The sequence below is a fragment of the Magallana gigas genome, chromosome 3, assembly GCF_963853765.1.
Source record: "Magallana gigas chromosome 3, xbMagGiga1.1, whole genome shotgun sequence".
In the NCBI taxonomy this organism is placed as follows: domain Eukaryota; kingdom Metazoa; phylum Mollusca; class Bivalvia; order Ostreida; family Ostreidae; genus Magallana; species Magallana gigas.
Window position 1 is genome coordinate 36,211,187 of NC_088855.1, and position 12,049 is coordinate 36,223,235.

Below are 12,049 nucleotides of genomic sequence, written 5' to 3' on the forward strand. Positions count from 1 at the left end.
AATTTTGCATTAGGCCTTCCAGACCTTGACATTGAAAATTAAGTTTACAAAACAAAACCTAAAACTTTAATTTTTCGGTTTGCAATGACTATAAACAAGATTTTCTGTCCCACTTCCCTCGTTCTAGTTTATCTTTTTTACAGTTGCTTGCTTTATTTCGAATGTTTCTGGATTTCATTAAATGTTATCTTGTAGCATATTTATAAAACACTCAAACACATTTGAATGTTGTAATTGAGAAAACCCGGTCGAGTCAAAATGAGTTCTGTAAATTACCACACAAAATGTTAAATTCGCCCTGCAATCTTAAGAATTCGTTTTAATCGTTTATTTAGAGCATGCATCGAACAAAGATACATTAGCATAGGAAAATTTTTTCATGAAAATCATAAAAGTAAGCAACAAATTTTAATTTTAAAACGATAATATTTCATCACAAATATTTGTATTTTTTTATGTTCATGGAAGAAAAGAGTGATGAATAAAGTAAGCATAGTGCAAAAATGATAAAATCTTTCTGTATAATATGTATAAACAAAAATAGCTGTTATTGACAGGCCGGCGCCTAGCCCAAAGATAACAAACACCTAATCCGATACAAACAGTTTAGGATTAACCTTTAAGTTAACCTTGTCCGCAGGATAAGCAACTGTTATAAAGAAAGCACCTGTGTTCTCCATGCATCGTAAGCAATTCCCATGGTCATTGACTGAGTACAGCATCAAGTTGTCTATCCAGGTGAACGAGTTCTAAGTGATAACTGTCTCAGTACTTTGGCGAAACAGCTGATGCCTGTTTACTGGTACATTACATATCTAAATCAAGAACTGGTTTATTTGCCAACAGACAAACAACGAATATCTGTATTAATTTAGATAATCAACTTGTTACATTAGGGTGGCTTGGCTTTTCTGGTAAACAAGGTCACATTTGCATGTAGGGAGATTGGTCAGTATTCACCGTTTATTATGTCATTACGTCATTAGCAGGTTGTTTAGAATACATGCACAATAACACGTGGACAGAAAATAAGGTCGAAACTATCTAACTATTAATCTATCATAATGGTAGATTTTTTATATTTTTAATTGAACTTTCCTATTAATCTTTAAGTAGCTTTTTAATCATTTAAAATAAGCAACTTTGCCCTTAACTTACAATATCTAAAGTAAAAAAATGTTAAGTGAGTTTTATTTCTTCCCATAAAGGTGACCGCTTATGAAGTTGAGCAATTTGTTCAATGGATATACTGCGACGTTTGCCACAGAGGTTGACATGTAACTGTGGGTATTGGTGATCAGATGCTTATTATTATCCCTTGTCTATTTATATTTATACGTTAAACATCAAACAAGTTCAAAATATGCGGTAAATGAGAAAGTTCACAGAGAGGTTAAAGTAAATGATATCAACATGAGCCAATATAGCTTGTTGACATTATGCTGTTTACAAGGGGGAAATTCGGTTGAAGGATAGGGTTGTTTAACCGAATCGCGAATAAGAGACAAAAAATACAGTATGTTTCTGAAAAAAAAGAAAATGTTTCTCAATCGGCTTCCAAACGTCACGCTGTCAAACTGCGTAATTCACATCGCTATATATATTTCTATCTTTTTTTCTACAAGAAATTTAATAATGAAACCTTTATTTGATATCATGAATATGTTTTTTTTTAAATACTAGTACTTAAGATATAAATAGTTATGATATAAATTTCAATACTTTTAAAAATAAATATGTAAATATACCGTATCTAAATTCATCCTTTATTCGATTTTTAACATTTTGTATAATGATAAATATTGAATAAAGGTATTTTGTAAACAGTCTTTACTGATAACTCAAAACAGAAAAAAATATAAGATTTGGTACGGTCTGTTTCTGATAGCACTTTAATACAATACTACCGTTATATTTTCCAAAACAAAAAAATTCTCATAAAAAATACTAACAAAATTTCTGTGTCCTGTGTGTTATAATTCACATCACGCAGTATTGTCTAATGTTTGACCATGGCCCCTGCCCTGTCGATTGCAGGAGGTTGAGAACTGGGCTTTAATTAGTGGAACTAAGCCCGGCTCTCTCTTTGTGATATCATTTATATATACTACTATATTACTATAAGGTGTTGATTTGTCTCAGTTTTGCATTCATTGCTGAACAATAGTATATATATTACGTTATTTCATCCATTACGAAAAAGTAAGCTAATGGCCATGAACGCTATTTTACAGTTGATTCACAATTCTTGTATTTAATGAGAAGACTTTTTCGAAGTCCAGAATAGAAAAAAAAGACAGCTTATCTATGTTCATTCTTCTTTGTATTGTTCCTTCTCATAATACAAATACACAAATTGCAAGTTTGCGGTACTAATGAAGAATTAGCCCGAACGTTAGAGCCATTTTTTTTTCATATTTATTGGAAAATGTGTTAACAGTATGCTATATCGGTATGTTTACTTCTTGTATGCCTGGTTCACTTTAATATTAGCAACACTGTACAAAATGTCGATGCATATCATGCAAGTCGGACGAGAAAAAAAACCCTGCATAAATATTATCATACGCAAGCTGCTGTAAATGCGATAACTGGTTTAATTTTGGTAATTAGTTAACTAAGGCTGATAATAAACTCGGTAAGATATATGGTTTTGTGGCTTGTTCGGCCTCCTTTTCTCTATGTATCAGTTAAGGATGTCACAGCTGCTGGAACTATCACACTGAAGTTCATGTATTTGGAGTATAAGTCATTATCCGGTACTATATGTAATAATTAATTAATTACGCTTTAGGATCAGGTTATCCTACAGTACTACTAACAAAATCAGCAGATGGGGAGGGATGCCATGTTTGTTGGTTGTTAGAGTGGGAGAGAAAGTAAATTTTGAAAAAAATTGTGTTGAACAAGCTTTTCATTTTGGAAAGAATGCATTAAACCCACAGTATACTGCTCAACGAATCTCTTGTGGTTTTACATTGTCTCATGTATTTGGACAATTCGGCAGCGTCTATGTATATTTCAATTGACGTTAATGCATATACTATAAACAATAATAGCAATTCTATTTGTTCTTTTTACACTTATTAAACCAATTCCAATTTCGATTACATGTATTACTACATGAATTATAAAAAAAATAATGCATAATATTTTAACCAATCAAAAAGGGCAAAAAATATTTACGCAATACATCTCATCTTTGAAAATAATGTATTCGGATCGATATAAATGTTCCAAATTTATTGCATGGTTATAACAAGTGCGTTTGTACCCCTTTGGATCCTTCCAATAACATTAAAAAAGACATTACCTTATTTCAACAAGGATTTTTGTTCATTGTCGTAAACCTGCTTGAAGTATTTACCTTGAATAATGTTTCCTCTTCCTGGATCCCTTGATAAAATAAAATGTTTACCTATTCCTAAATACAAGGAACGTTAATAAGTAAGAGCTCTCAGAAAAGATTTTTACCTGCATTAGATGATAAAGGTATGTACATGTTTTAATTGCAATTGGGGACATCAGGTCGAATAAAATTGCCAAATCAGGAAGCCATAAAAGGGAGTAGGGATGTTTGATAAACATTGCACATTGCAATTCTCTCAATAAATGCACTAATAACCTTAAAATAGCAAAATCGAAGCGAAACGCATGTTGTGATGTTTATCATTTCAACCTTGCTACTGCATCAGAATCAATAAACCTGATAAGAGTTCACTATATTTAGTTCATCATTGTTATTCGGCTCATTTGCTTTACTATAGATAGATCGTATTTGTTATCTTTTGTTAGATGCTCAAGTGCGTTAGTTTAATCTATGTTTTGCATCAAATCATGCCGTATATTTGGTAATAAAACACACGTGGTTATCATTATGGTATTTCGTCTGCTTTATTGCTAATATCATTTTTGTTTTGATAATAAACCTCTGTATTGCATGCGCAAAGATTCAATGTTCCCACTATCTTGAAGGTAATCATCCAAAAAAAAAAAAAGAATATTCTGCAACATATTTAATCAGTGTTGGCTTCTTTCTGTCATTATCTGTTAAGTCGTATGACAAAGTTCAACATTGCTTTGTGAATGAACCTAACTGCGAAATCATGTCACCGTTTAAATTTGAGACAAACGACATTTTAAACAAACTGCAAAATAAGACATTTTATAGTTTCTCACGGTCTTCTAAAAGCAATTAGGAAAATATGATATCGTATGAAATACGGGCAACGAAAACGCCAATTCCTTCCAGTCTTCTTTGCTCAGTCTGTCTTGCTCATTTTTCATTTTTACAAATATTTTTAAAAATAGTTTTTAGATATAATCGCAGTGCTAGCATTGGTTTGATATTTCTTTTTTCTAGAAATGCCAAAATAGTTACGATATTTAAAAACTAAATTGTGTTGCTATACATGTGCATTATCGTTACCAATAATAATAATGGATTGATATTGTATTTACAAACACTTTCAAATTAAATTGACTTCTAGGGACAAACATTGCATCTGTTAGAATTTTTTAATACATGTATCTTGAAGTTGATCGCACAGAATATGATGTATAAATTTGCCATCTGCTAATTCTTTTGCAGCAATCAAGATATTGCATCAGTATATATCTCGATATCAAACGAACAAATGCATTTTGGCTGGCGAGTTATCCCAGGGTGCAGCATGCCTTTGGCAATCGCGGATCCGTTGCAATTCATCTTTATGTAACGCCCTGTATTGTCTTGTCTTGATCTTTTGCTCTCCGTTCATCAGAGATAACCAAAATGCTTTTACACCTTATCGCAGATCGGAAAACCAAAAGCAATAACAACGAAACCTGCAAAACCGATTTCTGTTACGTATATCTAGAGGTTTTCAGGAAGAGTAAGGGAATTTTATTCTACTCATTCAATTAATAGGTTATATCACGCGCTTTATTAATAAGCATTCTTGAGAGAGTAACGTCATCGAAATCAATTTCAGAGATTGTCCGCGTTGCTGATTTCATCAAGACCTCCTGCAGAGTTTTTCCCCATTAAAGGGTCATTTTGCATCGATTTTACGACAAAACAGACATCTGATATTGACTCTTTGACAAATAGGTCTTCGTTTTCCGCCTCCTCGTATGATTTTCAGTACCGTTCTGCATCAAGGTATAGAGAACATTTAACATCTCTGCTATCTACCATTAATAGAACGCTAACTTTAATTTGATGCTGTGGTTTACTATATTTTTCGTAATTATTTCGATACTGAAATGCAAACATATCGTGCGTTTATCGTTTAGATAGAGGACTGCTTCCAAAAAAAATGAATGACAACTTGGCCATATATGGTATATTATTTGCCTCAGATTATGACACAGATAATGACACATTAAAAAAAATATTTAAAGGATGCTATATACTGTTTTTTTTATAGAACCAATCTTGCCGTTAACGGAAAAAATAGTCTATATTGGGAGACAAGAGACAGAAATACCCCTGGCAGGTAGGTACAGGTAGTTTAGTACACGCGCGTGAACATTCGATATGATCATAAATCAAAGAGTAGCATGCGTAGGGATGTTTTTCGATGTTATACAATGAGCTTAACATTTAAAAAAAAAATATACAGAACGTGGATGTATTTTTCTGTTCATTATGAAACCCATACAGAGGACCGTTTGATAGCTGCCCACCGTTTGTGTTGACAGACCGTCTGTCAACCAGAATTTTCCTGTAGAGCTTCAGTTTAAGAAGGCTGGGTGGTCTTGGCCATTTTTAGACTGTATTTACCTCCTTTTTACGAAGAGGTCTCTGTAAAGATGTAGGAAAACGTACAAAATTTTTGGATTATTTCTTTTCTAAACAATAGTTTATGGCTTAAGGTATTATTTTTAAAAGTTTAAGGCAGATCTGACTGTTAATTTGTTGACAACCCAGCACCCTTAAATGTTTCCTGTCCGTACTTTCCTCACATCAGTGAATCCCAGATTTCTGAATTTGAATGTACATGTATTCTGATTTTTGAAATGGGAAAAAATATTGAGGATTTTTCAAGGAAAGAATTGTAAGGGTTGTTTATGTAAAATAATTCTACCTTTAACTAAAGAGGCTCAAAAAATTTAGTATATACAAGCAGCAACGCATCACACTAATTGTTTTTTAAAAAATACATTTATAAAGCACAAGTTTCAAGTCATTTCTAAGACACAATCACGTTGCGTTATGCAAGTTTTATTTTTAGATAAGAAGTAAGTCGTTACTGGTTAATTCGGATACCTTCATTAAAACAAAATTTGATTCGAAGATATTAGTTAAAGCCACTTATATCAATCTTTTGCTATACACTAAATTTTAGATTAGATAAATTTAGTGTAAAAGAATAAAAGTTGTTACAAAAACTATCTGTTTTGAAGAAGGTGATTTCTATACTTACTTTCATTCCAAAACTCATTTAAACATGTTCAAAAGATCTTAATGAAAACTTCACATTTAATTAACTGTATATACTAAAAACTTGTCTATTATCAATTATGTAAGAAAGACCTCCCGCAAAGATTGTTTTAATCTTCTACCTAATGCACCAAAAGGTAAGCATTTAAACTTGGATTTTATCGTGTTTATTTACCAGAATAAGATTTTTTTCGGTACACTTTCATTTATTTATAGTTTTATGTAGGTCATGTTTTTTTTTCTTTTATTTCACAGAGAGATTGATTCCAGTAACACACAGTTTGGGATTCTCCAGATTCTGACTATGAATCCGCTTGTAACCGCGACTTCCTTTGATCTACGAAAATCTGCAGACAAATTGGGCTACTTAAGTTTCTATTAACGAATATACTGTCAGTACAATAGAAGATGTGCCAGCAACAGCGCTACGGTTTAAAAGTTAATCAAGCTCAGCTAGAACGTTTCCTGGAATAGAGACGCGCAACACTTGAGACACTGGAACAGGTTGTTTCTGTTCTAATTGCCTTGATGTTTTGTTACTAATGAGCTCTTGTACAGTGGGCCTCCCCGCGTTTTCTGTTGTTTGGCATTGGTCTTCTCGAGCCCATTGGTAAGGTTGAAGGACGCGTAAACCACCGCACAGCCTGATTACCTTAATGCCGTGTTTTGAATTAACGGCGTTAAAATTTCAATCCATTAACGAGATAGCGCGATGGCTTATAACAAATGACTTGTTATTTTGGGTTCCTGGAGAGGAAAAACAGGAGGCAAAGAAGCACTCTATTTTCAGATGGTTGTCATCTGTGGCGAAACAAAAACAAGATAATATATAATAACATCGAGGACAAAAACAATGGTTCATACTTAAAAAGCATGAGGCTGCGGCCGGAATAGTAAATGTGTCTGAGAACGGATAAGAATAAATCACACTGTGGGTGTTGGTTCTATGGTTTCTAAAATTTACTTCATCGTCAATTGATCTTTACTTGAACTCTTTGCGAAAAAAAATTGTTGTTTTGTCTGATAACAGAATTGTCTCGGCAGAAATTTTACGATACGAAAAAATTGCATTGTCCAAATATAACACAACAGATGATTAAGATTTCGGAAAATTTATTGCTTATCTGAGTTTCTCAATTTAGATGAAGGGGTTTATTAATTGCAGCGACTTATTTTAAAAACGGTTTGTTGTATTTTTTTAATGATACTCATTTAAACTTATTATAGAAACGCGAGGCAAAATTAATACTATAAAAACCATATATAGAAGCATGTTTTTTTTTTCCAACAAACTTTAGCAAAAATACCCTTTCAACAAAATAAAATTCCATATAAATCTGATAAAATTTTATGTCTTTGTCAAAGATGTTTCTGATTCAAGGTTCGATCCTTCAAGGTGAACGTTCAAAACATACCGTACCTGCGTCAGGAATATTAACCATTAAACAGGAAACTTGAAAAAGAAAAAACCAAAAAAACATACTTGACACAGAATTATGAAATCCGATAAACTGTCACATAGAACCCGGCGTCCATAATTAAAGGTTGTTAATTATGGATATTTTACACTTAATGAACGTTTGATGATTATGAATTTCAATGCGAGTGGTGTTCATGCACCTAAGTGCTGATTCATCCTCCGTATGATTATAATCACGTGTCATTAATTAAAAGCGGTTATCTCTTTGGATTCTTATGCTTCATTGTCAAACATCAAAGCCGTTTTATTTTAGTTTTGTACAAAAGGCAATCGAAAAGATACCTTTTATTAGACATACCCGGTGTCGTCGAAGTAGTTTTGAAATGACTGTTTGGTGCAAAAAAGATAGCAAGTGGCGAACCTCCTTGACAACATCAAAGAACAAGAAAATAGACTGATTAATTAATTTCATGTTGTAGTTTGCGTAACATAGACAATAGAGGTTTTTTTTCCGAAAGTATATTTAATTGAAACTCGTTCGGGTTTTCATAAACTATTGTAACATAACAGATTATGTAATCCACATATGATCATACAAAGATTTCCACAAACCGATTGATTTCTTTTTTGCAATAAATCACGAATTTTTGCAGTGCAAGAGTTTGCGCCTGTTTCCTAATTCTCTAATTTAAATTTAACGCTTATGTTGAACTAGCATCCCATCCTAGGCAAGGTGTCTGTTAGTCTTTCTTCTTGTATTTTATAAGTGGCTTTGAAAATGTATATTTTGTATGTTACAGTTTCATTTCTTTATTAAACATTACATAACCACAGAAGTGCATGAGTTCTTTTAATCCATCATGTCGCACTAAGCACTTGTGCTTGTTTCCTATAGCAAGCCATGTTTCCAATTAAATCCTGCTTTGATGATATTATTTCACTATATGATTAAACGTCTGCAAACAATATCGTTAAAAAGCCCAACGAATCTGGGTAAAAGCAGGCTTGCACTTGAAAACAGAAAACGGTGTAAAACAGTTTCATTAACTTTAGATCGCCACGGTGTATTATCTTATCATTAAATCTCTGATTGGATATCTCAGATTTGTTTTTGATATTTCGTTAAGGTGAATGGCCATGTATTTTAAGTTATCAAAACATACATTATCGAATGTCCGTTGCCTTTTTTTTCTTATCTATTATTCCTGTTATCTAATATCCCTTATCGTGATTGCAATGGACTAAATATTACTACTTCTCGGTGTGTGTCAGCATATTTATAGTGATGCTCTCGTAATGAATGGCTGTTTTATAGCTGAACACATTAAAACGTATGTATGTACAAATTTTTTTCAAAATTACCTTGAAGGTCGTAAATTTTGTATATGAACCTTTGAACTCAGAGTTTACTATTTTTTCTGATAGGTAATTGACCGTGTAAGTTTCATTTATGCAACTAATGTGAGAAAATAACAATGTTGGATTGAAAATTGCACTATGCATAAATATCAAATTGTTCATGTATCTATTAACATGAATCAACGTATCTCAAAATATAGTGCAAATACAGTTTCGACAAACATAAGATTATTAATTTTTTTTATCATAGATTAAAATCAAGAGTAACATTTTGTCCAAGATTATATTGAACTTTTTTGTTTTGTTATACAAGTATAAACGAGTTTATAATACTTTTTTGCTATTAAATTTTTTTTTTACACTTTTTTTTCATTATCATAGCTGTTCTGTGATTAAGCAAGAGAGCAATAAATTAATGGAATATTGGGACACTTAGCAATCAAAAATTGAGTGAATCATGTGATCTCTACATCCAGTAAAAAAGCAAAATTAATGTCATGTTAACAGATATACTACTGAACAAGAAATCCAAGAATATTCCTTTTCATATTTCTGAGGATTGTTTTATGAATTCGCTCAAACGTCAACACTATCTAATACTATAAAAGCAGTTAGAACAATGCCAACTTGATTAAAATATTTTACTTTTACACTTTCATAGAATAATAGGGTTGTTTCATATCATCACAGATTGAATGCCCTAATAAACAAAATGTAAAACCATCTTTTCCAAAATAATGTATGGAAAACTAACAGGATTTGGTTTATAGTTAAAAAAAATTGCAACAAAAAAATGGAAGATGAGAATGGAAAAATCGGACCCAGCAGAGCTGTAATAACTTCGATTCTACGTTGGCGGATGAATACATGCACGACTTTATCTCACTGTCGTAATCCTATTTCAATTACGTGTAGTGTGGGGTCTAGTTAAAGCTTGGTATTTGGTGATGCGGGAGGCGAGAGCAAGCAATGGCCATCTTAGGAAGCCATTCACGTAATTTGCAAATGTTACGACAAAATGGACCCTGAAATCGAAATTCCGTGATTTAATGACTCTATTCTGCATTGACGAATCTTCTCATTTCCCTCTTTCACAACAAGAGTTCAGATATCACTGTGTAGGCATTTTATCTCCTTTGCGTAAAAAACCCGGATCTTTGTAGGATTGCCATATATTGCAAGATATTAATAGCCATATATAGAATTAAGATTTTTCCCCGCTTACTAGTATGTGTCACTGAGTGAATTCAACAATACTTATTCGTTCAAATCATTATTTAAACAAATATCTTGCTCACACCCATACAACTTTATGATCCTCACTCCCATACAACTTTATGATCCTCAAACCCATACACTTTTATGATCCTCACACCCATACCATTTTATGATCCGTACTTCATTGTAGGTTATGTTTGTTGTTTTTTCTTTAAAAACATATCATCAGAGACATAGATAACATTTATTTCTCTGATATCATATACCAATGAAAAATAAAAATTAGATAGTTAGAAGAATACCATAATCTTGCTTAATTTGATATTCTTTGTCAAATTCACCCGTCCTAAATATGTTCTTACAATGGGTTATCAACAACTGAGTATTGTATGGATATGTAAGTAATTAAACAGTCCAGACATAAGTTTAATTGAAAAAAAAATGAAAAATTACAATTATCTAAAAGTTTATTACAAAGAAAATGAAACTAAAATAGCAAAAAATTGAGAGCGATTGGTGAATAAATCCAAAGACCTTATAAAGTGGTGTTCGACCCGTTATTTGTTCCATAAAAAGGGTAATCTAAGAGCCGAGAAGTGACCTATCATATGAAAACCCCAATTCAACTTAAAGGTTTGATAAATATCGATATGAATTTTATTCCAGATTGTCAGTGTTTTCCAATTGAAACCCTTTACATTCTCTAGTATCTGAAACTTATTGCTCAGATTCAGTAAGTCTCTATGACCCTTACGTATCGCCAGATGCGTCATCCAAGCAAGTTTGGTAAACTTGTGACAAGTACAAACTTCGACATGGGACCTGCTTCAAAATGCGTCATTTTTCCGCCAGAAAACATTGTATGCAAAACTTGGTGACTCGTACTGCGAGTGAGTGCAAATGAATGAGACGAATCAAAATAGTATCTTATGTCAAAGCTCAAAACAAATATGACATGTCTGGATCTCTTTTGTGTGTGTTATAAATAATTTTCTAAAACAAACTCATATCAACTTTTATAATTTGCAGTATTTTAAGTCAAAAGAACTCTCCTTTCAGTTAATGGGAGGACCTTGCATACTTAACGAACATTTCGATTGAACATAGACGTACAAATTTAATTTTAACAGAAATTGCGTTTAATTGCATAGACAATGAAGTGAAATTTTAACACCGGACAGATTTTTATTCAATAGATGTTGCATGAACATTTCCCAGAGCTACTCCTGTAGCTGACATTGGCTAATTATTTTTTAAAATGGTAGTTTTGAGCACTTCGAACTGGTATATTCAAGAATTTTGCGATTTCAACCGCAGAATACAAGAAACGACCATGGTAGAAACTAGGTTAGACACTCATTCAAATCATTTCCCACGATCAATTAATTTGAACTATTCAACAATTGGTACTCCGTTATATTCTCCTGGGTGAATTCTGGCATTAATAGATTAATTATCAACCCTTGAGGAATGTGGCGTATAAATGCTGTTTGTAAAAAAAAAATACATGTACATATACAAAGCTTCCGGGTTCCCTCCCTTTTTCTGTAATTTAATTGATTTATTGATAGATGACTACCTGTTTATGATTCATTGTATTGAACCATGGAAGAAAGAAAGTCCTC

The 12,049-nt window shown here is 32.4% G+C and overlaps 1 long non-coding RNA gene across 1 annotated transcript; it reads left to right on the plus strand.

Annotated features, from left to right (window-relative positions):
- Nucleotides 1-5,312: 5,312 nt before the first annotated feature.
- On the plus strand, nt 5,313-8,235 carry LOC136273844 (uncharacterized). The gene is made up of 3 exons (XR_010712097.1): nt 5,313-5,480; nt 6,515-6,564; nt 6,683-8,235. It is a non-coding gene; the product is annotated as an uncharacterized lncRNA (long non-coding RNA).
- The last annotated feature ends 3,814 nt before the right edge of the window (nt 8,236-12,049 follow it).